This window comes from Taeniopygia guttata, chromosome 14, assembly GCF_048771995.1.
Source record: "Taeniopygia guttata chromosome 14, bTaeGut7.mat, whole genome shotgun sequence".
NCBI classification, from domain to species: Eukaryota; Metazoa; Chordata; class Aves; order Passeriformes; family Estrildidae; genus Taeniopygia; species Taeniopygia guttata.
Genome location: NC_133039.1, coordinates 8,228,511 through 8,252,628, shown reverse-complemented (window position 1 = coordinate 8,252,628; position 24,118 = coordinate 8,228,511). Strand labels below are relative to the sequence as shown.

The window sequence follows — 24,118 nt, the reverse complement described above, 5'->3', positions numbered from 1 at the left end:
ATCTTTTCCTTTCTTGTCTCTTCTGCACCCTGGAATTCATTATGGGGTATAAAACAGTAACATCGGAAGATGGCAATTACTGATAAGCTCTGCAAGAAGTGGACTGTGCTCTTGGGGTGGGAACTGGCACCTCCTTGTGCCACATGTACTGAGCTGAGCCCTGAGTTGGTAAACAGCACTAAAATATGGGAAGAAATCACTATGATATACTGCAGTATCTTAGAAAAAAAAAATCTAAATGTTTGTCTTACACAGCAGAGTCAGTTTGTCAGTTTTCACCTTGGTGGTGTATTTGCATTCAGAACTTTCAGGTTTCATAATGTTGTATTCACTGTCACATCTGGGACCACACTAACATAGCTCCCATTTAATCCAGGGACTATCAAGAGAAGGAGAAAGGGGCATATCTTCTGCACAGTGCCTGTGAAACTACCCTTATCCATTGATATATTAAAATTGAAGTGCTATAAATTTCTGTTGCCATGGAGATATTTTCCATGCCACTTCATGATTGGCCATCAGAATTCACTTTCCTTTGGGTTTTCCAGGCTAATTAACTGTTATATTTTTGCTGGCAGAGAGGAAAAACCCACATGAACAGCTTTTGGACTGTGACTTCCTCCCTTACAGAACAAATTTCACTTTTGTATAGTATTAAAGGTAAAATGCATAAGCGTGGCTTGCATTCCTAGAGCAGAAAAGGCAGCAGCGATCTGGCACGAGTGGGTCTGAGCCTGCAGATGTTATTTGGGTGTCCTGAGCAGGGTAGGGCTGCCCATTCCCAGGGCAGGGAGAGGGGATGGGGCAGGGCACAGCCTCACAAACCTGGCCACTGCCATGGGGTGACCTCAAACCCCACCAGAGCAGCCGCAGCACTCCTGACACGCAGAGACAAACTCAGGATTCAGGGACCTCTGGGCAGGGTCCAAAGCAGACTTCTGCCAATTTTAAAAATGTTGTGTTTACTCCTGTCTTTGTTTTCTTCGCCCTTGTGTTGCTGGCTTCTCCTAAATTTATTTTGGAGTTCAAGGATGATTGATCAAGTCTGTCAGATTTGGAGAGCAGGCAGGAAAAATCTCCCTCATTTGAATTGATATCTCCACAAAATTTCAGGCTACCTGTACCCTTCCAAAACCTGCATGGTCAGGTGCTATTTCAAGAAAATGCCTGGTGGTAGAGGTCCATCCTACCCACTCCCTGGTGATGTGATTGATTATAAATTCAAAGCTAATTTATGTGCTGCTGTACAGTCTGTAACATGGACAGGCTTGGAGACCAGCTTCCTCTATGCCTTTCAAATTAAAGTCTCTTTGATGCACTTCTCTTCCTGCCTTTGAACATTTAGAGTCCATTGGCAATGAACTGAATTATTTGGTACTAAATAGACACCCCTCTCTTTCCCCCCAAGAGAATTAGCATCAGGTCTTAATTTACTAATGGACTATAGACATCCATTAATGTAGCAATTAATTCAGTGCTAAAGTGCCTGTAAGACGGAACCACGCTGAGTGCACAGGGAAAAAAAATTACAAGTGACATCTTCCCAGTGAGCATCACAGGGTTTTGGTGGAAAAGTTAATTTAACAAAGAAATAATGGTGCACTTTATTCCTTGTCTACAGCTCTGTGTCTAATTGCAGCATTTGACAACAATCCTATGCTCAATTCTCTATCTTTGGACAGGGGTCCAGTTTTTGCCATTTTCCAGAAATCAAACATGGAGGTGGTTCAGGCCAGCCTAAACAGCTCCCTCAGAGCTTGGCAGCTCCTCCTCGGCAGCGTGGCAGGGTGCTGGCTGCTGGCCCAGATAATGAACCAGGGACAGCGTGGGCAGCCATGGAACCAACAGGGAGGTACATGCCCCTGTCTGTGCCTCACATCCTCCAAATGCAGCCTGTCCTGCAGCTGGCTGCCCCTTCCATGGCTCCCTCTCCATCTGCCCGAGCGGCTGCTGCTGATGGAGGGGGCTTCCAGTGCCTGGGATGTGTCCTCAGCTTCTCCAAACCTCACCCTCGCTCCTACAAAGCACTGCCCAGTATCTGTCACTCTGGTGTGCAGCTGCTTTTGTTGGTACTTCAAAAAGACAAGGACGTGTGCTCCTCACCTTTCAGATTCCCTCTGCTGATTGAAATTAGCTGCCTTCCTGAAAATAATTACTGCCAGTGGCAATTATTACAATTAAAGTGTTTACTAATGGTTTGCAATGCCCAGGATAAGCTAGGCATCACATGCCAGGTCATGAATGAATTTAATTAGGCATTATTTAGAACTACATCTTGGTTCATAAATTAAACACCTTTCCAGTCCTGTTCATTTGTGAGCTATCCATTGCATTCCAATGAGAAAGACAAATGAGCAACAGAGCAGTTTTCACTTAGAGCCATTCAAAGCTCTGTGAAGCAATCAGATTTTTTTTTTTTTTAATGCTAGATTACGTATTTTAGGAACACACCAGCCAATTCAAACAAGCACACCAAATTAATGAGGCATAACAATTATGTGTGTTCAGATTTGACATGAGCTTTACAATGGATTTCATGTGGTAGACTTTCATTTGGATGAAGAAACTGGGCTACAGAGGATACCACAACCTTGAAAAAGCTGCACCAGGTTATTATTGCTGCCTTCATGGGTGCTGTTTATATGGCTTCTATCATCACTTGCTCTTCAGTTCAGAACACAAGCAGCTCTTGTGCTGCACACGATTAACACTTAACTGATTGCTCTTAACTGCTAAAGCCCTGCGGGCAGGGACAATGTGCCATGGTCTGATTGCATCAATAGAACAATGATTTCATTAAAGCTTTTCATGCTGCACTATCAATATGAAGGGATGATGTGGGTTCTTCAGCCTCTGCGTTACCTGTGGTGCTTATTAGAGATTGCTTGGGCAGGATTGTGGAATTACAGAGGAAAGGATACAAGCAACCCACCATCTGTTGATGGTTTATTGTGTGCACAAAGCAAGCAGCATCAGTTGTGTTATGCCTTGTACTGAGCACAAAATAGCCCTCTGGATGTGATAAGATGTGCAGCACAGGAAAGGCTCATGAGCTGAGAGGTTTCTGATCATCCAGCACCAGCTGAATGGTCTGGCTGCCTCCAAGCCACACCCTGAGCACGTCCCGGTTTGTTCTCGGCACAAATCCTTTATGAACACCTTTGCCTTCAAGACCATGTTTTCTTTCAAACAGGTAAAGGAGTTGCATGTGCTGTGGCTGCACAGGAGAGGAGTGAAGGCACCATTTGGATGGGGCTGGAGCACCTGGGTTCCTGCGTGGGCTCCGGGTGCTCAGGAAGCTCCGTTTCAGCCTCAGTCTGTCTGTGGTCTCCCAGGCTCCAGCCAAGGTGTTTCAGAGGGGGCCAGGCTGTTTTCTCCTCTGAACACCCCTCTTGCACCAGCCTGTCCTGCTCCTAGCACAGCTTCCTCTTGCAGACAGCAGCAGCAATGCCAGCACAGGGAGGTGCCTTTGTCCCCTGTTTGTCAGCTGCCGAGTGCCACCCAAGCCAGGAGAGTGTGTGCTCCCTGCTCTCCTGCTGTGCTGGGCTCCCAGGAACGCATTTCCTTTCGAGCTCTGTGGTCCATGGGTGGCACACACACATTAGATGAGAGATCCATGTGTCAGTCAGGCTGATAATGGTGCTCACTGCACAGAGCATTATGGCACATCATGAATATGCATGGCCAGGGGACCAGGCTTGGTACAAATGTATTTACATCATGTGGGCTCCAGCAGGGACTTCATGTTCTAGGTGGGAGTATGTGTGGTACCCTGAGCCTGGTACTACAGAGACGTGTTAGCCACAAACTCATGTGCAAGAAGAGCTGCTGCTGCTTTCCTTACCCGTGTCTAGTGCTGGATCAGGCCCTCAGATATTTTTAGGCACTAAAATAAACATTAAAGGCATCAGAAGCATTTTGAAAGTTGGTGTCTTGGCATTTTTCTTTAATTTCACCACTGAAGAGAGGAATACGGTGGTTTTTTTTCAAAGCACAGCTTCTTCAAATGGATAGAATGGATCAAAAGAGATCAGAGATGCCTGTAAATATCATACTTAAATTTGCTGCAAGCAGAAAGCAACTGTGTGTCGATTGGAGCTGTGTTTACTCCTAATGCTACCAACAGCCACAGCTGGGCTGGCACAGAGTGGAGCAGGGAAATCTCCCCTGAGGCTCTTGTCTCTGCAATTTTAACAGGATATTCTGGTAAACTTTATCGAGTATCTAGTAAATAATTTTTAAGAGCTTGTATGCAGGCTTGAGCCAGCGATGCTCAGCACTCTGTTTTTTTTCTCCCAATCAATTGTCCATAAAGTTGTAAGCTGATTTTTATCTCCCTAGCACACTTATCTAGTGTTAATGGGACAGGGGCAGAGGAAATTAAAATCCCAGAGAAGATGACAGTGTGATAGCAAAGGAGGAGCCTCTTCCTACTTGGTAAAGTTCACTCTGGGTTGAGAAAGGCGTAGCCTAGACAGAAATGAGACCCCTCCCTGCACACTTGGCTGGTGTAATATTCACACACTTTATCAGTCATGGTGTGCTCATGACCCAGGAGCCCTCCAGCCCAGCTGCAGCCAGCCCTGCTCCTGCCCTGCTCTGAGGGACCCACCCCTACACCAGCTCCAGTCCTGAGAAGAAATGCCCCAAAATGGCTGTGAACACAGCACTGTGTCCCAGAACCATCCACTTCCCTCCAGCCTGAGACCCAAGTGGTGAAAGCACAGTTCTCCATAAGAGAGCTTCCAGCACACCAGTGACACTGTTTTACACCCACCAGCGCCCAGCCAGAGCAATGCCTCTCTTCCCACAGCAGCAGAGGGCTTTCCCTGGGGCAGCTGATCACCCCACAACCTGCAGAACTGCTTTCCTTTGGCCTTTGATTCCTGTTTTTAGCAGGGATCAAACATATTGCTTTTAAATCTCAAGCCTTGAAAGCCAAAATTCACCCAAAGAATGCCCTGGATCACAGAGCTTCAGTGAGTGCCTTCAAAGCATCAGAGCGTTCCCAGAGGGAGCCAGGGACCCTCCTCAGCCCCTGCCCTGGTGTGTGTAACAGGAGCAGTGCAAGGGGCCTTGGTCCCAGTGCAGCACCACGGGGAGCAGCACACATCTCCTCAGGGGCTCCTAAACCACTCAGTCACGTCTCACAGCCTGCTCCCTGTGACCTGTGCACAGACATCAAACAAGACAGAAGCAAAAGTTTAAAAATCTCCAACAAAAGTTTTCCCCCCACTTCAAGGCCAAGGAAACAAGCCAGCCTTGCAGCACGACACAGAGAGGAGAACAGAGAGAGGGAAAAAAAAGACCTCCTAATTAGAGCAAGATTCAATAAGCCCCAGGCTTGTTTTAAAATGAAAATGCTACCACTTCTTCTGCAGCAGTGACCTTACTTTTGCCTTGAGGATTAATACAAAGCACAGAGGCATTTGCAGTCAATGTTTCCAGTGGAACTGCCTGAGAGCATGTGAAGTTTGGAGGATACTGTCTTTCTGGGTCAGGTTGGAGCTGTCTCACAGAGATTTCAATTCATTTCCTTCCATTTTCTTTAACTGTCTATCAGCTTTGCATCACTCACAATGCTCATTTCAGTACCTAGCCTTTGTGGCTCCCAAATATCTTATTAACATCCATTAAATCCCACAGCTCCCTATGGGGACAGAGGAAACATCACTCCCTTCCAGGTGCAATGTGAAGCTGCAGGCTGCAGCTGTACCAGATTTATCAGATTTTAGTCAGATTTGAATCAGACATTTGTTTCTCTTCAGACCTGGTTGCTATGTATGACAGCAGCTAATTTATACACACCTGACCCAGGTATAATTAGCTGAGAGTATGAGATATTATTCAATATATTATTAAGTTAATGAGATAATAATTTTCCTACGGGTTTGCGTAATATAGCAGGACGAGGAGGAACTAATCTCTACATCCAGCTCTCACCTGCCAGCTCAATATTAATATAATTACTTAATATATTTTATGTTATATCAATGATATATTAATACATATATTAATCCAATAAAAATACCCATAATATTTGCAATTACAAACCCTCAGGACTCACATAATCACACACCTATCTCATTCCTGAAGAGCAATTCATCCACTGTGGTGTGACCAATCTGATATACCATAATTTCACCTTCTTCTCCAGAGCCCCATACTGCTCAAATTCCCAGAGTTTTCCAAAGATCCCACTCAGTGCCTCATGCCAGGCTGTGCTTTCATGGTCATACTGTGATGCAGAAGCCTTGCTGCCCAGGGCTGCTCAGCCTGCCCTGCCCTGCAGGGTCCCGGGTCCCTTCCCTGCCCGTGCTGGGCAGTGTGTGGGGCAGGGTGCCCACATGGCAGTGCCTGCAGCAGGGCATGGTTCTTACAGCCCTGCTCTGCTATGTCCCAGCCCAGCACCCTGCCGCTCTGCAGGGCCACAGCAGGCACCCAGCAGCCTCCCAGCCCGGCCCTGCACAGGGGTGCTGCGACTCCCCCAGCTCCCCCTGCCCCAGCCCAGCCCGGAGCAGCTCCCAGCCATGGCCAAGAGGCACAGCCAGCTGTGGCTGCACATGGCAGCTGTACAGTGCTCCCAGCCCCTGTTTGCTGCGGGTACTGGGGTGAGCTGCACCCCTGCCCACATCCCCTGGGGAGCTGAGTACCTAAAGTGTCATCCAACACTGGGCATGGGAGGCTGTCTCTGTGTCACAGCACCTTGAAGCAGCAGTTCCACCCTGGGCATCACCAAAAAGTCACTCGAGAACCCGCTTGTGGGTGACAGAAGGGTAAAATATTGAAGCAAGGAAAAAGCCAAGCTCAAAACCTATGCCAATATTACAGATGCAGCTGAGCAGACTGGAAGCTTGTTACTGGGTATTGCCCTTTTTTTCAGCTGTGAAACTCCATTTGAAGGGGCAGTCAGAGGCCCTTTTTTGCTCCTCATTTTTTATTATGTGTTACTCACATTTTCATGTGGTAGTTTCTATGAGAAATGCACACCTTCCAGCAACTAATAGAAAATTCAGATAATGAAGACTGCAGCTCCTGATAAAAAATCTCCAGGAATGAATTAGCCCTAGATGGTTTTGCTCTCTGCTTTTAAATCCATGTTTATAATGAATGAAGAACGCTTGCTGATTTGAGAAATCAAAACCCCACTACAAATTACAAGCCAGGAAATACTTTACCTTGAAGGTGAAAGTTGGACTACTTAACACCAAAGATAAAGAAGCCACATGTCTTTGTTTTACCTGCCCAGGCATGTTTCTGTAATAGAGCAGCCTGGTGTAATGACATTTCTTATTTCAACTGTCCATTTGTCACAGTGGGTTTTCTTCCTGGTGTAATAGCACAGAAAAAGACCAGAACTGGGAGCTTAATGTCTTTGTTCTTTGTTCCTGTCTGTAATTCTCAGATTCTCGTGTTTCTTGATACTACATGAATGCCAACAAACAGATTTTTGCCTTTCAGGCTGTGCAGTCCATTTCTCCAGATGAAGAGCAGAAGTCTCTGTGTCTGGCAGATGCCTGGAAGCTGTTCTGGCATCTTCAGGCCAGACACAAGAGTCAGCCTGAAGGGCAGCTGCAGGATGGGCAGCTGGAAGGGGCTGGAAAGGGCTGGAAGGGGTTGGAAGGGGCAGAAGGGGCTGGAAGGAGCAGGAAAGGGGCTGGAAGGGGCAGAAGGGGTTGGAAGGGGCTGGAAGGGGCTGGAAGGGGCTGGAAGGGGCTGGAAGGGGCAGGAAAGGGGCTGGAAGGAGCACTCCTCAGTTCCACACCCAGTCTGTGGGCTCAGCCTGCATGGCAGTCATGGCATGAGAGGAGGCAGGGAAGGAAAGCTTTTTGCTGTGAATTTTTGTAAGCATATCAGGGAATGGTGCAAGCATCTCACTTGTACTGTGTGGGATGTCATCTCTGCTGGCTCCCAAGGCAAAACCTTTCTGAGCTGCTGGCAGTCATGCACACATGTAGGGACAAGACACCCTCATTAATGAAAAGCTCTCTTAGATGCTGAAACAAAAGCTCAGGTTCAGACTTTTCAGACATATTCTGATTTGGCTCTGTGACTTTGCAGAAAAAGGGTCTGGAAGGTATAATTTTCTTTCTCTCATCTTATCATACTTCTTTGTAAAGAGTGTCCATATCTGTTCACCAAACCTGGCTGCTGCAGTCTTTGGGCAGCTTGGCTGAAGAACAGGGTGAGGGCTGCAGGTGGTGAGGCAACAGGGCCCCCTGTATTTATTGTAGTCCCCTAGAACTTGTCATTCCACAGGGTTGTGTGCCTCTCTTTCACCTGCTGAAAAAGCTGGACCAGTGCTCTCCACTGAATTTCACAGAGGGACGAGGGTGGCATAAACAGCTGTCTCTGGAAATCCAACCTTAACACTCGGCAGTTCACAGCCCCCAAGCAATTCCCACATTTCTATGGTGCCATTTGTTGCAGGCTTTTCCCTGAATAAAACCCTTCACAACTCTCCTGGGGACAAGCAGAAGCCCAACTTCTGTTCCAGCCCCTCTGCCAGAGTTCATTCTCTGGGTCACTGTCACTCCTCGCTACCCTACCAAATTCTCCCAAATTCTCCCAGGCGATGAACTCGGGCTGCTGGTGCCGAGTGGTTGTGCTGGAGCGCTGGGATCCAGCACAACCCCCCCTGCTCGGGAGCCCCAGCTGGCAGCAGCACACGGCTCCAGGCTGGGGAGGTGCTGCCAGCACTGACAAAATGCTGCTGCTACCCGGCACTACAAAGCCTCTGAGAGTGTGCTGTCCCTCCGAGGTACGGAGATGAAACAACCAAGATGTGAAGAGCTTAAATATTTCATCACAGACTTTTCTCCATTTTGTTCTTCATTTACACTGGTAAGTTACACACTCTTTTAAACTGAAAAAAAAAAAAAATTAGAATATTCTTTGTTGGGATGTCAAAGTGCACCTACTTCCACCCCCTACCTCCCAGGAGTGATGAATAAGTATCACCTAAATGGGCCTCCCTGGGAATGAATGTCTGTGTCCACAGAGCTTCTCCATGAGCCACAGGCAATTTGCAGGAATATTTCTCTGGGATTCAAAGCCAGGATTCAAAGCAGGCTTCTCTGCAATCAAAAAGCAGTGCAGCCACCTCCTGAACGAGTAGCTCTGTGTGCTGAAGAAGCAGATGCTCTTTCAGAGCCATCTGACCCTTCACCAAGTGCAGGACAAGGACATCACAAGCACATGTCTGAGCACTGCCATGCAGACCTTCAGCCCAGACATGCCAGAGCAGGGAGGGCTCTTGGCATGGCATCCTCAGGGGAAGGAGAGGGGCTGTGGGCAGAAAAATCCTAGTTAATCATGGTACCTGTTTTATAGAGGAGTTTTTTTCTTTTACAGGGGATGGTTGGGAACAAACTAGAGATGGGGAAGGAAGGTCAAGCTAATAACAGAGCAGGGGAATAACAGTGGAATATTAAAAAATAGCTTATGTCATAAAAAACTCAATCTCTACTTTGGAATTGGTGCCTGAAGTAGGAGTTGTCCAGTGTGTTCACAGCACCTTTCTAAATGATCCTGGGATTCAAGGAGAAGATACTGTCCCCAAACAGCTTTCCAAAGAGCTGTTGCACAATTGCAGCTTCAAAGGGTAACCAGCAGCAGAGACTGAACACTTCATCTGTACAAACTCCAGCACCATTCTGGTGAGCACAGAAAACATCAAAAAGCCTCTTATACAATAGAAAAGCCTGGAGAAGGGCTTAGTAGCATAGACCAGGGAAGACCATTCAAAAGTTAGTTAATTTTTGAGCCTTTTCAATGGTCACTGAAATCTCTGGTAGTGTTTTCAAGGCTTCCTAGCTCTCTCCCACTTCAGCTCTGTGTCAAGAGCAGAGTTTGACACATAAAATTACCTGCCTTGATCAAGAGGTTGAAAACAGTGACCTCCAGCACTCCCTTTTAGCCTCAATTTGTATGATTCTAGGAAAAATCCATTTGCTTTCAGTGAAATCTAACACCGAGATTTTTTAAAGGGATGTCAGATTTAGGTTACCATATCACAAATAACTTAGAAGAACATTTGGTTCCTAAATCCCATGCACTCTAACAATTCCCTGGACATTTCTTAAAGGTCAGTATAATTTTTGTTTAGGCCTAATGATCACAAGTGAAAGTTAGAAACCCTGCTGCTCAGTGACCAGGAGCCAGCCTGGATGCTCTTATTGGTCTCTTTTAGTGCTATAAAGGCATTGCTAATTGCAGCAGTGACACAACTGGAAGTGCTAAGGGGAGATTATTGTCGCTGCAAAATGCCACTGTGCTGGCTGAAGCTCTCTGCAGGAGCTAATGGCTCGATTAAGCTCTCTAGCATCTGCTCAGAGTGCAGCACAAGGGGCTGGAGCCTGGCTCTGCTGCTGTGAAATCAAGGCAGCTCTGGGGAATTCCAGAGTCTGTAACCACTGCAGGGAAGTGCCCGTGGCTCCACAGCTGTGGGGGAACATGGCCATGGACAGGAGTCACTGCCTCTGCTGAGAGATGTGCTGGGCTCTGTCTGGGGCTCTGCTGCCACTGCAGCAGGTCCTGCAGAGGGGAGGGCAAAGCTCAGGCTGTGAGAGCCAGGAGGGGACAGATGGAGCAGCTCGAGAGCTTCACGGGGTCGTCTCCCCATGCTGGAACTGCACAGGCATTTGCCACCCCACAAGGATGGGTAATGTGGCTCCTCAAGCCCGTCCATCTCACACCAGGGTCAGCCTGTGTGCTGCACACACCGAAATCAGAGCAGGCTGGGCTGCTCCAGCTGGAAACTGCCTGGTCTGGAATGTCAAATGCAAGGGGCCACTGACACCACGGGTCACAAAATGGTACAAAGTCATGCTTTCCCCTTCTCCTGACACCACGGATCACAAAATGGTACAAACTCATGCTTTCCCCTTCTCCTGACACCACACTGTTTGGGGGAATGGTCTGCAGAGAGAGGCCTGTGGCTGGCAGATGAACTGAACATCTGGCCAGAGATGTTCATGTACCAGGCAATACACGTGTAGCTACAGGAACTGAATGCAGTCACTCAGTGCATTCAAGAGCAGAGATCTAAAGGAAAACAAAATGGTTTTCCCAATACCGATTTTGCCCTGAGAGGGTAAAGTGCTCCAAGGCTCACCCTGTGCATGGTTTGCTCAGGTAGGGCACGACCCAGACAACAAAGACAAATAATCCAGGATCCAGAAAAGGAAATTACAATTTTCAAAGTAATTTTTAATTATTTCATATATATGTTTGAGCTTTCAGACTATCCTGGGAAGATAGGCTAAAACCCACAACTTCTTCCTGTTGCCACTTGCTGCATTTAACCCTCACCAAGGGAAAAAATACCCACAGTAGTCCCATCAAGAAGTTGCTCTTACCCAATGAAGGGAAAATTGCATGATTACAAAACTAGGAAAGATAAAAAATTGTAGAGAGTTACAAACACTTAAAACTCCTGCAAGAAAGCAGCTGGTGTTAATGTTGAAAATTATCAACAAAGTGCATTTCCAGTGAAAAGCCTTCATATTCTGCAAAACTACAAGCCCAAAAGCTCAGTGCTTAGAGTTTGCCTGGATACTCTACAAACATATAAGTAACCATACAATTAATTCCTTTTTAAGAGCCTTGCTCAAGAATTTCTAGGGTGAGCCACCAATTTCCATAATCCCAAATCACTTCTTCCAGTGGGATTTTCAGGAAGGCAAGCTGCCCATCACCGCCAGTCAGGGAGTGCCTGACCCCTCAGAAACAGTGTCAGCAGAAAGACCACGAAGTGATAGATGAATCCATCTGAACATAACGAGAGTTGGCATGAAGCTTTCCTCAGCCTGTTGCTGAGCAAGCCGGAGCCCAACCTTTCCCCGTGCTCCAGGGCACCAGCTCGGCTCTGCTTTCATGTTCTCATGCTGTCCCAGCAGCTGCCCCAGCACAGCCAAGCCTCCCCACCTTTGGAGCCAGAGGCAGATGTGCTGAATTACTGTGAGAGCCTGCTCTTGAGGGGTTTCCAGGGTGGCTGGAAGCTGAAAGCAATGAAAATTTAAAGAGAGTTTCTGCCTGCTTGAGACTTTCACCCTCCTGTTTGAAAAGTGGATGAGGTAAAATCATTTGGAAAAAAAAAAAATATACGTGACACTTTCTTCTCCTTTCTTCACATGACTCCTGTAGCTTTCCTCATTCCAAATCCACCTTTTCTTCCATTTTCTCATAGACAGTCCTGGCTTCACTGTCTGAGCCCACCACTCTCTCTTTATTTGCTTTTTCCTCACAGGCTATTTCCAGCAGTCCTTCCTCACCTTTCCATATTCTCACTCTCCAGCTATTTTCAAAACTCAATCAAAATGCAAAGCTTTTTTTCTAGGACTTTAACTATTTTGTTTTCCCCATTTCTTTGTGGTTTTTCCTCCTGTTAAGTGCTTTTCAGTGCTATTTGCATGACTAACACCAGGCACAGAGCTGAGCTCCATTATGCAATAGTGTCCAGCCTGAGGGTCACCCAGGTGCAAAGAATAATCCTCGACCTACTGGTCAGGGCTCCAGCTCCTGCTTCACTCATGCACCCAGAAGGCAGCAGGACAGCAGCTGAGCCTGCAGCTCATTTTGACTTTCACTGACATTTTTCCCCCATGAAAATTCCAGTAATTTATCTGACACTGGCCCTACTTAGTCCACAGTCTCTTCCGTCCATTGGACTGAACAAGAATTTATTTCCCATAAAAGTTATCTTAATTCTTTTGAAGGTTGCCACCTTTAAGAACAACTGACATCCCTCACTATGCAGTGCTGAGTTATTTCTTATCCTGCCAATCATTTGCCCAAAAACTGGAAACAAATTATACCCCAAAGGTATAACTAAAACATGAAAGAAATGCACCCAGAAGGAGCACACCTCCCAAAAATGGAATTCCAGGATGGTCAAACTAACAAATGCTGGAAAAATAAGAGAGACCATAGGACTACAGAGAAGAAAGGAAACCATGGAGTTCATTTTCTGATATTATAAGGTTATGAGGGAATTAGATTGGCCCAGCTTTCCAGAATGAGCAATGGGACAAGATGAAAAAGTCTTTGAAAAAGACTGGCACAAACACTAAAATTTCTGCAGATGAATGAAGAAATAGAAGGTGGGAGGTGATGTCTCACAGAGGATGAACAAAAACATCTGAACACTTCTTAATTTTATCCAACACCATTGTAGATCTGCCCCACAGACTCCCCTGGGACGCTGATATGCCCTCCTGAACCCCCTGGAGCGACACCACGAGCTGGCTCAGCCTTTTCTCCTCACTCTGGAAGGATGAGGCTGAGCAGAGCTCCCCAGCCCAGCTCTCCCCAGCACTGACAGAAAGCACAGACACCCAGCGTGAGTCGTCTGCCAGCTGAGGTAAGAGCCTGGAGAGATCCCAGTGCTCCTGATGGAGACCAGGAATACCTGTGGTAGTGAGAACTTCCATGGGATCCTTCCTGAGCTCTTCTCAGAGTGCCAGAAAGTTCAAACTGGACAGGAAAGGGTGCCAAAATGATCCATGTATGTGACATGTCCAGGGACTTCTGGGCTTTGGATGGGCACATCATCCTGGGCAGGTGCTGCTCACTTCTTACTGGGGTGAGGGGCACGAGGAGGAGGGAACGGGCAGCTCTGAGTGCTGTTCGCTGCCCCAGCACCTCCTGGAAGTGAGCTGGTGGCTCCCAGGGCACATGTGGTGGGGTCCCCTCACATTTTCACAAGCTTTGTTTTTTAGGAACAGTGTCATGACCGGTGCACACAGATCCATGGAGGCAGGTCATCCAGAGGGGTCACCACCCAAAGAGAAGAGAGGAGAAAAGACAAGGGTAGGGCCAGGTAGATGGAAGACTGCAAGAAGTGACAAGATGATGCATTAATTAACGTGTCATCAAGCATTTTCATCACAGAAGCAGCTGAAGCACTGTCAGGTGGGTTGGGGGGCTGTGGAGAACAAGCTGAGAGCCTGAACAAACTTCAGAGAACAATTGCCTGCAACAGGCACATCAGTTTTGGAGAAACACATGCCAGCAGTCCCTGGAGGTCCAGGCAACACCCAGGTGTTACTGCTGGAATAAAAATTTCATGTTGAAACAGAGGAGTTCAACCCTGGGAATAAAAAAAAATAAGGTTGCAAATGCCTGTCTTAGCTCTCATTTTAAAAGTCCTTGATTTAGAGGGAGGAAAAATATATATATTTCTGATTGAACTAAAATGGGACAAGTCTCACTCGTCCCCCACAGGGCACACACCCTGGGTGTCAGGCTGTCCTGCAGCAACTGCCCCAGTGAACATAAATGCCATGAGTTGAGGTGATTTATAGCACACCTTTCAAAGCCCACCAACTGCTGTAGTTAACATACAGACTGCTGTTAATGTGACTGTGTAATTTAAGCCTCAAACTTTTCCTTAGCCAGAGAATTCATATAAATGTTTAAAAACCCCACACATAAACTCTGCCAAAACAAATAGAAGTTATCAGATGCTCAAGCCAAATTCACACATGCAGTGAGTAGCTACCTGGAAGTCAAGGTGCTTCATGAAGCCCGGAGAACACCAAGGAATGGTGGGGCTGTGGGAAGGTTTATCTGGGCCGTGTCAGCGGGCTGGGTTTGGTCCCTCTCGGTGCCTGCCTGAGTGATGCCAGCTGGCAGCAGAACCGTGCAGCCCTGCAGCCCCTGCACTGCTCCATCCCTGCACTGCTCCATCCCCTGCGCTGCTCCAGCCCCTGCACTGCTCCATCCCCTGCCCTGCTCCAGCCCCTGCGCCGCTGCCAGAGCACGGCCCAGCCTCAGGGCCCTGCCAACAGCTCTGGCAGGGCTCTGCAGGGCCTGGAGCAGCAGGGAAGGGCCAGCGTGGCAGGGACATGTCCCAGCCCCGAGAGGGCCGTGTCCTGTGGGTGTCTGATGGGGACACAGCGTGTCCCACAGCACCAGCACCCGCCAGGGGTTCCACATCCTGACACACCCTGAGCGAGGGCAGCCCTGGGACAGCACAGGGAAAGCCACAGAGAGAGGCCGGGCAGCAACGCCCCTGCTCAGGAGGAGTAAAATTACCAGACATCAGTATTTCATTGCTTAAACACTGAAAAAATGTGAGCCCGGTGAACCCAGGCTGTGAGATTGCTCCACTTAGGAAGGTGGGGTGAGTTTTGCAGTGGGAAGTTTAAAATATTCAGAAAGGCAGCTGCCAGGGCTATGTGGCTCGCTTAGGTTGCTGTAGGTTTTTTCTTATCTGCCAATGAAATTTCCCAGTGCCTTTAGCTAAATTAAAAACAAGAAGCCAAAGAAACAAGCACCCTGCCCATCTGTGTCTCTCATCACGCCCTTCACAGAAACACAGCAATTAGTATTTTCCCTTTCAAACATCCTCAAAGGTCAGACCCCTTCTCCCTCAGTCAACAGCAAGCCAGGCAGAGCCCTCTGCTCATTTCCCACTACTGAGACCAACATTTGGCATCTGAATTGCTTTCAAGAGGGCATCAAGATTTTCAGAACCCTTGAGGCTATTTCAAGGGGATCCCAGAATGTTTAGAAATTGAAACTATGCCATGAAGTGGCAATTCATGAAAGAATCACTGCAGGAAGCACCTTCAAAACTAGAGCAGTGAGCCCATCACTAGCCATAGATGAAGCTTCAAGTGCTATAAAATGCCCTTTGAGTAATTTCCCCACAGGTCAGTAGGCTTCAGCCTGCAGAATTGCTGTGAAATGATAAGTAGCTCCCACCTGGCAAATGTGAGTGAACAGACGGCACCTCGACAGGAGAGCAGCGAGGCTGGTTGAGGCTCCTTCTTGTTTGGCAGGTTTCCAGGTGGGAAATTCAGGAGTGCAGTTTTCCTCCCTGCCGTGTCTTAGCCAGCACTGTTGCTCTCTCAACACCAGTGGATTTTTCCATGTGTCTTTGCTGGGAGCCTACGAAATGGTTAAATATCTGTGAGTGAGGGATGCTGTTGGCAAGGGGTGACACCTGCCCTTCAGTATGCACACCCTGCTCCCACTGTCAAGGTGGATCAATGTTTAATGCAACAGCCTTGACAAAGTGCTGTTAATAAAGATGCAGAGAGCAAACAAAAACATCTGAAATAGCAAGGCCACGTCACAGCTCGCTCTTCCAAGATCTGAGCCACTCTGCAGTGAATTTATGGGAGGCATCTTGAAAATCTATGAATAGAGGCCCCATCCTGGGTCTGTACCTCAGGTAATGTTCCCCACCTCCCACCACAGCTCAGGGCAGTGTGGAATGCAGGAGACACATGGCCACCCACTTGTCCTGGCCACTGGTGCTTGAGGAAAAGGGGACAGTGGCACTGTCCTCTGCTCCTGATACTGACAGTGCTGGCCTGTAGGTAGAGGACATTCCCTGGCCAGCGTGGGAGAGGTGAGAAAAACCATACACACATCCCTCTCTCTTTTGCACCTTCTTCAATAAGTTGCCTTTCACAATTTGCTTTCCTATTAGAATATTTGTTTGTCCAGGCCCAACAAGCCCTCAGGCCCATAAGCTTATCAACACAAACAACACAGCTAATTCTTTGCCTTTAAGGCACCATGCTCTTTGAGGAGTTTACTAATATTGATAAATAAGGTTTTATTCTCTGTATTAAGAACAAAAAATCTCCACAGATTTTTTCCCTTTAAGTCCAGGGATTTCTCCAGACATCTGGATGCTTTCTTTGCAATTTCTCCAGATTTTCTTGGCCAGTACATTTTGCTGGAAATCATGAGATTTCCAAAGGACTTTTGGTTTTCATCCAATTGGAAATACAGCAAGAGGAGTTTTTCCCTCCCAGCCTTCCAGGATTTCTAGTTCATGTGCTGGCTGGAATCAGCATATATAGAGGGGCATAAAAAGAAAGCCTTGATTAAGAAAAGCTGAGGAAATATTTGTACTTCAAAGACATCTTTCCAGCTTGGGGTGATGGTTCTAATTACTTTCTCCTGAAGCAAAGCTGATGAAGCCTTGCTTTGTGGGACTGTTTAGATGACCATTCACTGCAGAGTAGGACATTGAGGAGGGAAGATCTAGGCCTGTGCCAAGCTTGTGCTTATGATCAGATAGTGTGTCTGATGGGTATCTGAATTACCCAGTTCTTAATTAGAGATGGTTAATAGCTCAGAGTCTGAGCCTCTCCATCTCCAGCCTCCATGTCTCTCTCAAGGACACCTGCTGGGACCGCTTTTGCCACCTATTTTGCAGCACGGATGGAGGGCAAGGAGATGCCTGCTCTGACCTCAGTGGTGTTTTCTCTCATGCCACCCTCCCACAAAAGGATGGAGGAAAGTGGAACAGTGGAAAGGGAGCAAACTGTGGTGATAGGGGGGTAAGGCAGAGATCAGAAACAGTTGTGGTAAAAAAGGCGGTAGCAAAAGGAGGTGATATGGTCTGAGACAATGGAATAATTTCCAAATACGCGGCCTCCATCCACCTTTCTCCAAAATCAGCCTTAATCTGGAGAGATACAGTAAAAGATAAAGGACCAAATCCAAACAGGACAGAGCAGGGAAAAAAATCAAGGTCAAACTCCAGGGCCAAGTGAATCGCCATGCCAAAGTGGGGAACAGCATGGGCCATTTGGTGAGAAGTTGTCTCCTCCTACAGAGGCACCACTGTTGGCTTTGTAGCACCCTGATGTCCCCTGTCCCCAGCAGCCATCGGCAGGTCAGCTTCAGCACAGCCACAACCATCCCACAGCACAGCCCTGCTGGAAACTCCTTCTCTGTGCACCAGTTCCACTTCCAGGAAATCTGCTTCTAGTGCACTTAGTAAAGACAGGATTCCAGGAAAACAGATGTCATGCATTTGGAAGAATTTTGCATTCTATTTAATTTCACTGGTGTGTGGTGAACCAACAGCGAGTTTCAACCAGAGCAGGCTCTGACAGCAGTCAGGGCACTCATGGGCAGCTGCAGGACCTGGGCCATGCTCAGGGTCACCAGGGTGACACTGCACACCAAGGCAGCTCAGACACCCTGCATGGCCTCACTGGGCTCTGGTGGCACAGCTTTTGTTGGTCAGAATTGATTTATTTGTGATTTATTTGAGAGCAATGCCTGTCAGTGTCATCTAGGAAAAGCAGGATGCTCATCCATGAAGGGAGGGATTTTCCTCACAGGGCACAGGGAGCAGAAGGTGGGCAGAACTTTTGTTTCTGCTCTGTACCAAAAGGTGATAGAGAGTTTGCAAAAGCTATTTCCTATAGAACATAAAACCCATCTGAAACTTTAACTGAGAATCATTCACAACATGTTCAAGGCTTCCAAAGCCATCAAAGCTAACCAGAATTCATTAAGAGAGAAAATAAGATTGTAATTAATTAACTTACTGAAATTACGAATCAAGGACTACACAGAAAAGCCTATGCATCACTTTGCAAGTTATTCATTTAATCAAATAACTGTGCCGAAATATTTGCATTAATAATTGCACCAGAAAGTGCTGATCACAATGTTTAATAAATCCAAGTTGTTAATTCCACAAACTCTCTTTCAGGTCTGAAACATTCATACACAAAGTTCCACTGGTATAAAGGAAGTTTTGGGGCTGTGTCCTTAGAAATTCAAACAAAAGATTCTTCCAGAGCTCTGACACATGGTCAGAGGAACAGCTGGAAGGAACCTCACCCATATTGTGCCACTCTTCTTCTGCAGAGGGTTCAGGACAAGGGGGTTATGGTGACAACTCCTAAGCACAGCCTACAACCCAACAAGAGGACCCTGGCACTGCAGTAACCAGCATCAATTAACCTTTAAAATTGCTGGTTAAAATTACTCCTGGCAGCACCTCCCCATGAAGAGCTGTTTCCACAGGCACCATCCAAACGCCAGCTGTGCCCCAGCTCAGGCACTCAGCCTGTCCCCACGCCAGCTGGGCTCTGGGGACAGTTGTCCTGGCAGCCCCGGGGTGTCTTGGCTGCTCTGAGCTCTCTCCTGCCCCATCCTCTGCCATTCCCTCGCTGCCCTCCTCCAGCCCAGCCATCCCCTGCACTGCTGCCCACGGAGCAGCCTTTGCTAGCCCCCTCCCAGCCCACTCTGCTGCTCTCTGCTTTTATTGCCTTGGATCCCAAAGCCAGTGACAGCTCTCATGATTTTTACGTGCTCAGGATCTGAATGTTTTATCAAGCTGTTACACATCTCACTCCAGGCACATGGAAACACACCAGCCAAACTCATTTTCACTTTCTGGCAACCCAAGGTTCCTCTACTTTGCCTAAAACACCTTAATTTTATTTTTACTCTGACATTTGCTACTTTTATATCTCTGTTATTTCTGCTTTTCACTGATTTGGGACTTTTTGACTTTGTGGATGAAGCAGCAGAATGACATTAACGCTGAGGCTTGAGGTCTCTCAAACTGCCTCAAATCAGAATAATTTAATTCAGACATTTGATACGAATGCCAGGTTATAATTATGCCAAGTACAGAGCTTCATTGCTTCAACTTTTCCCCGAGTTGCAGACATACTTTACAAGCAATAGACCTGTAAGGTTTTGTTTGGAGACACTGAGATGTAGTTTTTGCCCTTTTGTCTTTCTTGCTCTTTTTTCCCCATAGATCTATTTGCTAAAATAAATTGAAATTGGGTAAAAGAGTATAAGGCACAATTTATACTAGATATATCTGCAATTACTAACTCTGAATTAAACATATTCCTTCATGAATAATGAAGCAGAAATAGGCCAGAGGAAAAATGAGATAAGATCTTCAATCCATGTATTTTTAATTGCTTCATTATCTAAAATTTGGTATGAATAGCAGTGGATACAGTTTGCTGTTAATGCACAAAAAGAAATGAGAATTTTCAACCAAATCACAAAAGGCTATCAAAAATTAATTTTGTGTGCTGTGATCATTGAAAATGTAAGTGATTTTGTGGCAGAGTGACATAAAAAATACCATTTATATGCTAATAATGAACAAGTCATATTTTTTCATTTTGATGCAAAATAAATTTTATTTTCATTTTAATGAACTGTAATGAATTATAAGCTGTTTCTTTTTATCTTCAAGTAAAAGCTGGGGAAAAGATAATGGAAGGTTGACAAGAAGATTGCCCCTGAATGAAAACAGGATGGAGGAGAGCATGACCCTTGCTTTGATGTGTTAAACTCCTCTGCTGACTTGGCAAAGCTGCTGTTTAGGCCCAAGGTGAGCATTGCCCATCACTGGGCAAAAGAGAGAAATTCTCCACACTGGGTGGAAAAACTCCACCTTTATTTCACACCAGCACAAGCATCCTGAGAAGGGATTAACCATGCTCTCATCCACACAGATGCAGCAGGTCCAAGCTTAGGGATAACTTCTGTATCCACAGATAAAAGCACAAGGTACACTCCTTATATTGGCAGTCCCTAACTCTGAATTAAACATGTTCCTTCATGAATAATGGAGCCCAAAAAGGCCAGAGGTACTAAGGAATCTGATCCAAAGCCTATTAAAGCCAATGAAATGTCTTGCATTGATGTATACTTTATTAATAAATAATTATGGGAATTTTTTTTGCTGTAATTCCTAGAAGCACCAGCCTCAGCCAGGATCTTTATCACTTCATTGCTGCACACAGCACAAGAGATAGTCCTGTTCTAAGGGAATTACAGTGCCCTTAAGGGGCAAGAGATGGTGAGCTGGGTAAGGGCAGGGAACCCAAACAAGCTGAGACTGTTGTGCTCAGCAATTATGTGCAGCAGGTTGGCACAGCAGCTGCTCCAACACTTCTGAAACTGTCAAGCATGTACCAACACCAGCTGAAATCAATAGATGTTGCAAACATTAAACACCCAGGAAAACCCAGCTCAGCTTTTTAAAATGAGCCAACCAAAATGGAAAGTTAGTTTGAAACTGCTTGTCTTGTACTCACTGCTCCTCGTTCACACCGGGGCTTTCCTTAGGGCACCTGAGAACAGCCTGCTCGATTTGCAGCCGACTTCTTTGCACCTCTCTCTTGTGGAAATGCCCACACATAATCAAATTCCAGCTTTAACTTTCTTCTTGGGGCCTTCTGCCTGTTATTTAAAACAACCTGTTGTGCACAGTGCTGCTGTGTTCACCACTGCTTCACCTCCAAGTGCACTGTAGTGCCACTCCGGGGGATTCAGAGCACCTGCAAGAGAGGATGCAGTGCTTGTAGGTTCCAATTTGCATTTTTGCCATGATAATACCTTTAAGAAGCTCATTTTAAATAACTCCATCTCAAGAAGAGCTCTTCTGTTTATTATTTGGACTAGAGTAGTAGTGGTAACACATTGATGACTGCTTATTAAACTTTGTCTTGAAAGACCTAAATCTTAGCAGAAGGACTCACAGCAATGGACATAAGTTACAGTACAGAAAATTATGATATTGTATATGTATCTTATAGGTTCCAGGAGTCTATATTAGGAAAACTATTTCACCCTGAAGGTAGACATACATCCACAGCTCCCTGCTGGGCTCATCCTCACCCCATCCTTGGGGTCTGAGCTCTCCTCAAAACATGACACACATCTGCTCTGTGCTCATTTGTGTAAATATTTATTCATAGGGCTTTGATTGTTTTTGTTGTTGTTGTTGTTGTTGGGGTTTTTTTCCTTACAAGTTTTACCTTTGCTACTCCTCTATGAATTATGCACTCAACAGGGTAAAAAATGCACTAAAGTAGCATTTTATCTTGGCAAACTGCTGGGTGAAGCAGGCAGTGATCAAAACCATTGCAATTCTGCTCCTAGGTCTCACCTGGGTAAACTTATGAAAGACATGAAGTGTTGCTTAAGAAACAAACTACTGAACTAGTCTCCACACTAAAAACTAAAAAGAATTCAGAATTGTTTGACCCAAGTCAGGGTATTTCTGCAGGTGATTCTCCAGGTTGAATTTGGCCTTAATTTTGCAAGGGATTTCACTTCAAGGAAGAATATTGAATTGGAGAAGGACACAGCAATATGTTTTTTCAGCACTACCACTCACGCAGCTGCATCATATTTTATCCTGACAATTTCATTGATTTCAAATTTTTTAAAAATGTAATGTTTTCCGAATCTTGATGCTAAACACAAAAGAAAAAAGGCTAATGGAAAATGGAGTAAAAACATTTAAAATTTGCATTAAAATTAAGATGACACTAAATATTTCTGGACATCTTGGTCTAACTGTGACATTTTGGATCAAAGGTTGTATAAACAGCAGCTAACAATTTCTGGTATTAAAATTTGTTTAGATAATTGCAAAGGGTAACATAGCACAGAAAAATATGAAAGATGACAAAACTAAACTTCTAAAAGAAACCAGATAATTTATAATTATTACTGGAGAAAAGACATAGCAGCTGTGATAACAAGATACTGAGTCATTAGACAGACATGTAAAGCAGAAGATAATAAAGTAAAGAAAGAGATATATACTATTTACATGTAATAGCAATTTTGTTCAGAAAGCAACCTGAGATTTGAGGGGAATTTATTACTAGGTGCAATCATGAACCTGCCCATCAAAAAGAGAGAAATAACACAGTTGTAGTCATGTCCCAGAGGAAAACTCAGGAGCTGGACTGGAAGAAGCTCCCTCTGATATGACAAAAGAAATGTGTGTGAGAAGTTGATTTTATTAGCATATTGATAGCAAATCAAATTGACCAAAAAAGGCTTTTAGAGAGGCTGACACTGTCCAGTGCTAACAGCAAATAAACCCAAGCACCAGCTCTCCCCTCTGTGGCCTGTGTGTGTCTCAGGGTCCTGTCCTTGCCTCGTGGCAGTTTGGGTGCTAGGTTGGGTGTCATAGAGAAGGATGTTCCCAAGTTGAACCAGAAGGGGTTAAGGAAGAAGAAGTTCTTGGCCAACAGTATAAAGTCACCTGAAACAAAGGAACTCATGATCTTTGAACAGGCTGGCAGTGGAGCAGGGTAGATCAACCCTGTGTTTGCAAACCCAGGCTGATTCCAAGATAAATACAGCAAAAATCAGGTGCAGACATCCATGAGGAAGTAAACAGGATTAAGAGTTTTTACAGATGGAGACAACTCAACAGCCTGAGGCTTTGACAGCACACCCTTGTGAGCTCATCCCAGACCAGAAGGGACTGACAAGGACAGTGCCAGAGCCTGGCTTAACCAGCTACAAAATCTCCTCTTTGCATTTCCACTGGCTGCCTGTTGCCCAGCACTGTTTATGCCTTCAAAGGCTATTGGCAAACCTACCAATTATTTATGTTTTGCATTCCTTTAGTGTCTGCTTCAGTTTTTTTTCTTTGAGCTAAATCTTTATATTTCCAGTTGGTGAAGAAAGGAATAGCTTAATATTCATTTGCAGACTTAGTTTTGTTTTTCTCCTTCTCATCTCTGGCATGTACAGAATACTCTCACTGGCATGGAAAGATCCCCAACACAAGGGTTTTTTTGTAAATCCCATTGGTTTATCCTAATTGTTTCCCAATTGTTATTGTGAATTTATTTGAAAAGCAATAAAGAAAAGAAAATTACAAGAAAAAAATTAATTGTGCAGAAGACCCCCTAAATGAAGCTGAAGAGGAATGAACTATGTTTTCACTCTTGGAAATGTGCATAAAAAGACTACGTAAGCAGTTACAGAAAAATAACAGATGTTTACAAGAAAAAACCAAAACTGAAGAAAACACAGAGATATGAATAAACACAGTTTGACTCCACCAATTAGAATACATTTGTTTGATCCAACAATGAAGCTTTGACAAGTGTCAAAGTTTCTGTTTTAGTTACTGTCTTGACATAGTTACTGAAAATTGCCTGGATTTTTAAGGATTTGTCCTAATCACGTAAAATTGTACCATCATTTTCTTTGGCTGCTACTCTGCTCAATAGGAAATCTTGCCAACAAGAGACATGTAAGTCTTAATCATGCTTGAACAAGGAAGACTTACAATTCAGCTCTCAATAAGACATAATGAGTCAGATAGAAGGTGATTTGCTTGTTCACATTGTTCAGGCAAATTATAGATTTTCTACAAATCTCCATATTTTTTTTTCCCAAATATAATTCTGTTATTGTATGCTCTGTCTGTAAATTTTCCCACTTTTTTATCATTCTATTCAGGTTTGTATACATTGAGAAATAGAACCTGGGAAGGAGGCAGGTATCTGCCTTCTTGCCACGATTTTGTCTATTGGCATTTTCAAGAGCCAGCAGTGGT

At 45.5% G+C, this 24,118-nt stretch overlaps 2 long non-coding RNA genes across 5 annotated transcripts in view; one reads left to right on the top strand and one right to left on the bottom strand.

Moving 5' to 3' along the window:
- Positions 1 to 24,118, bottom strand: part of LOC140685070 (uncharacterized) — a 124,046-nt gene that overhangs the window by 32,918 nt on the left and 67,010 nt on the right. For all 4 annotated transcript variants that reach the window (XR_012058253.1, XR_012058254.1, XR_012058255.1 and 1 more), the window contains exon 2: positions 15,712 to 15,897. This is a non-coding gene — a long non-coding RNA (uncharacterized lncRNA). The remainder of the gene's footprint in view (positions 1 to 15,711; positions 15,898 to 24,118) is intronic.
- LOC140685079 (uncharacterized) lies at positions 8,052 to 14,104 on the top strand. Its single transcript, XR_012058271.1, has 3 exons — positions 8,052 to 8,844; positions 13,178 to 13,363; positions 13,722 to 14,104. It is a non-coding gene; the product is annotated as an uncharacterized lncRNA (long non-coding RNA).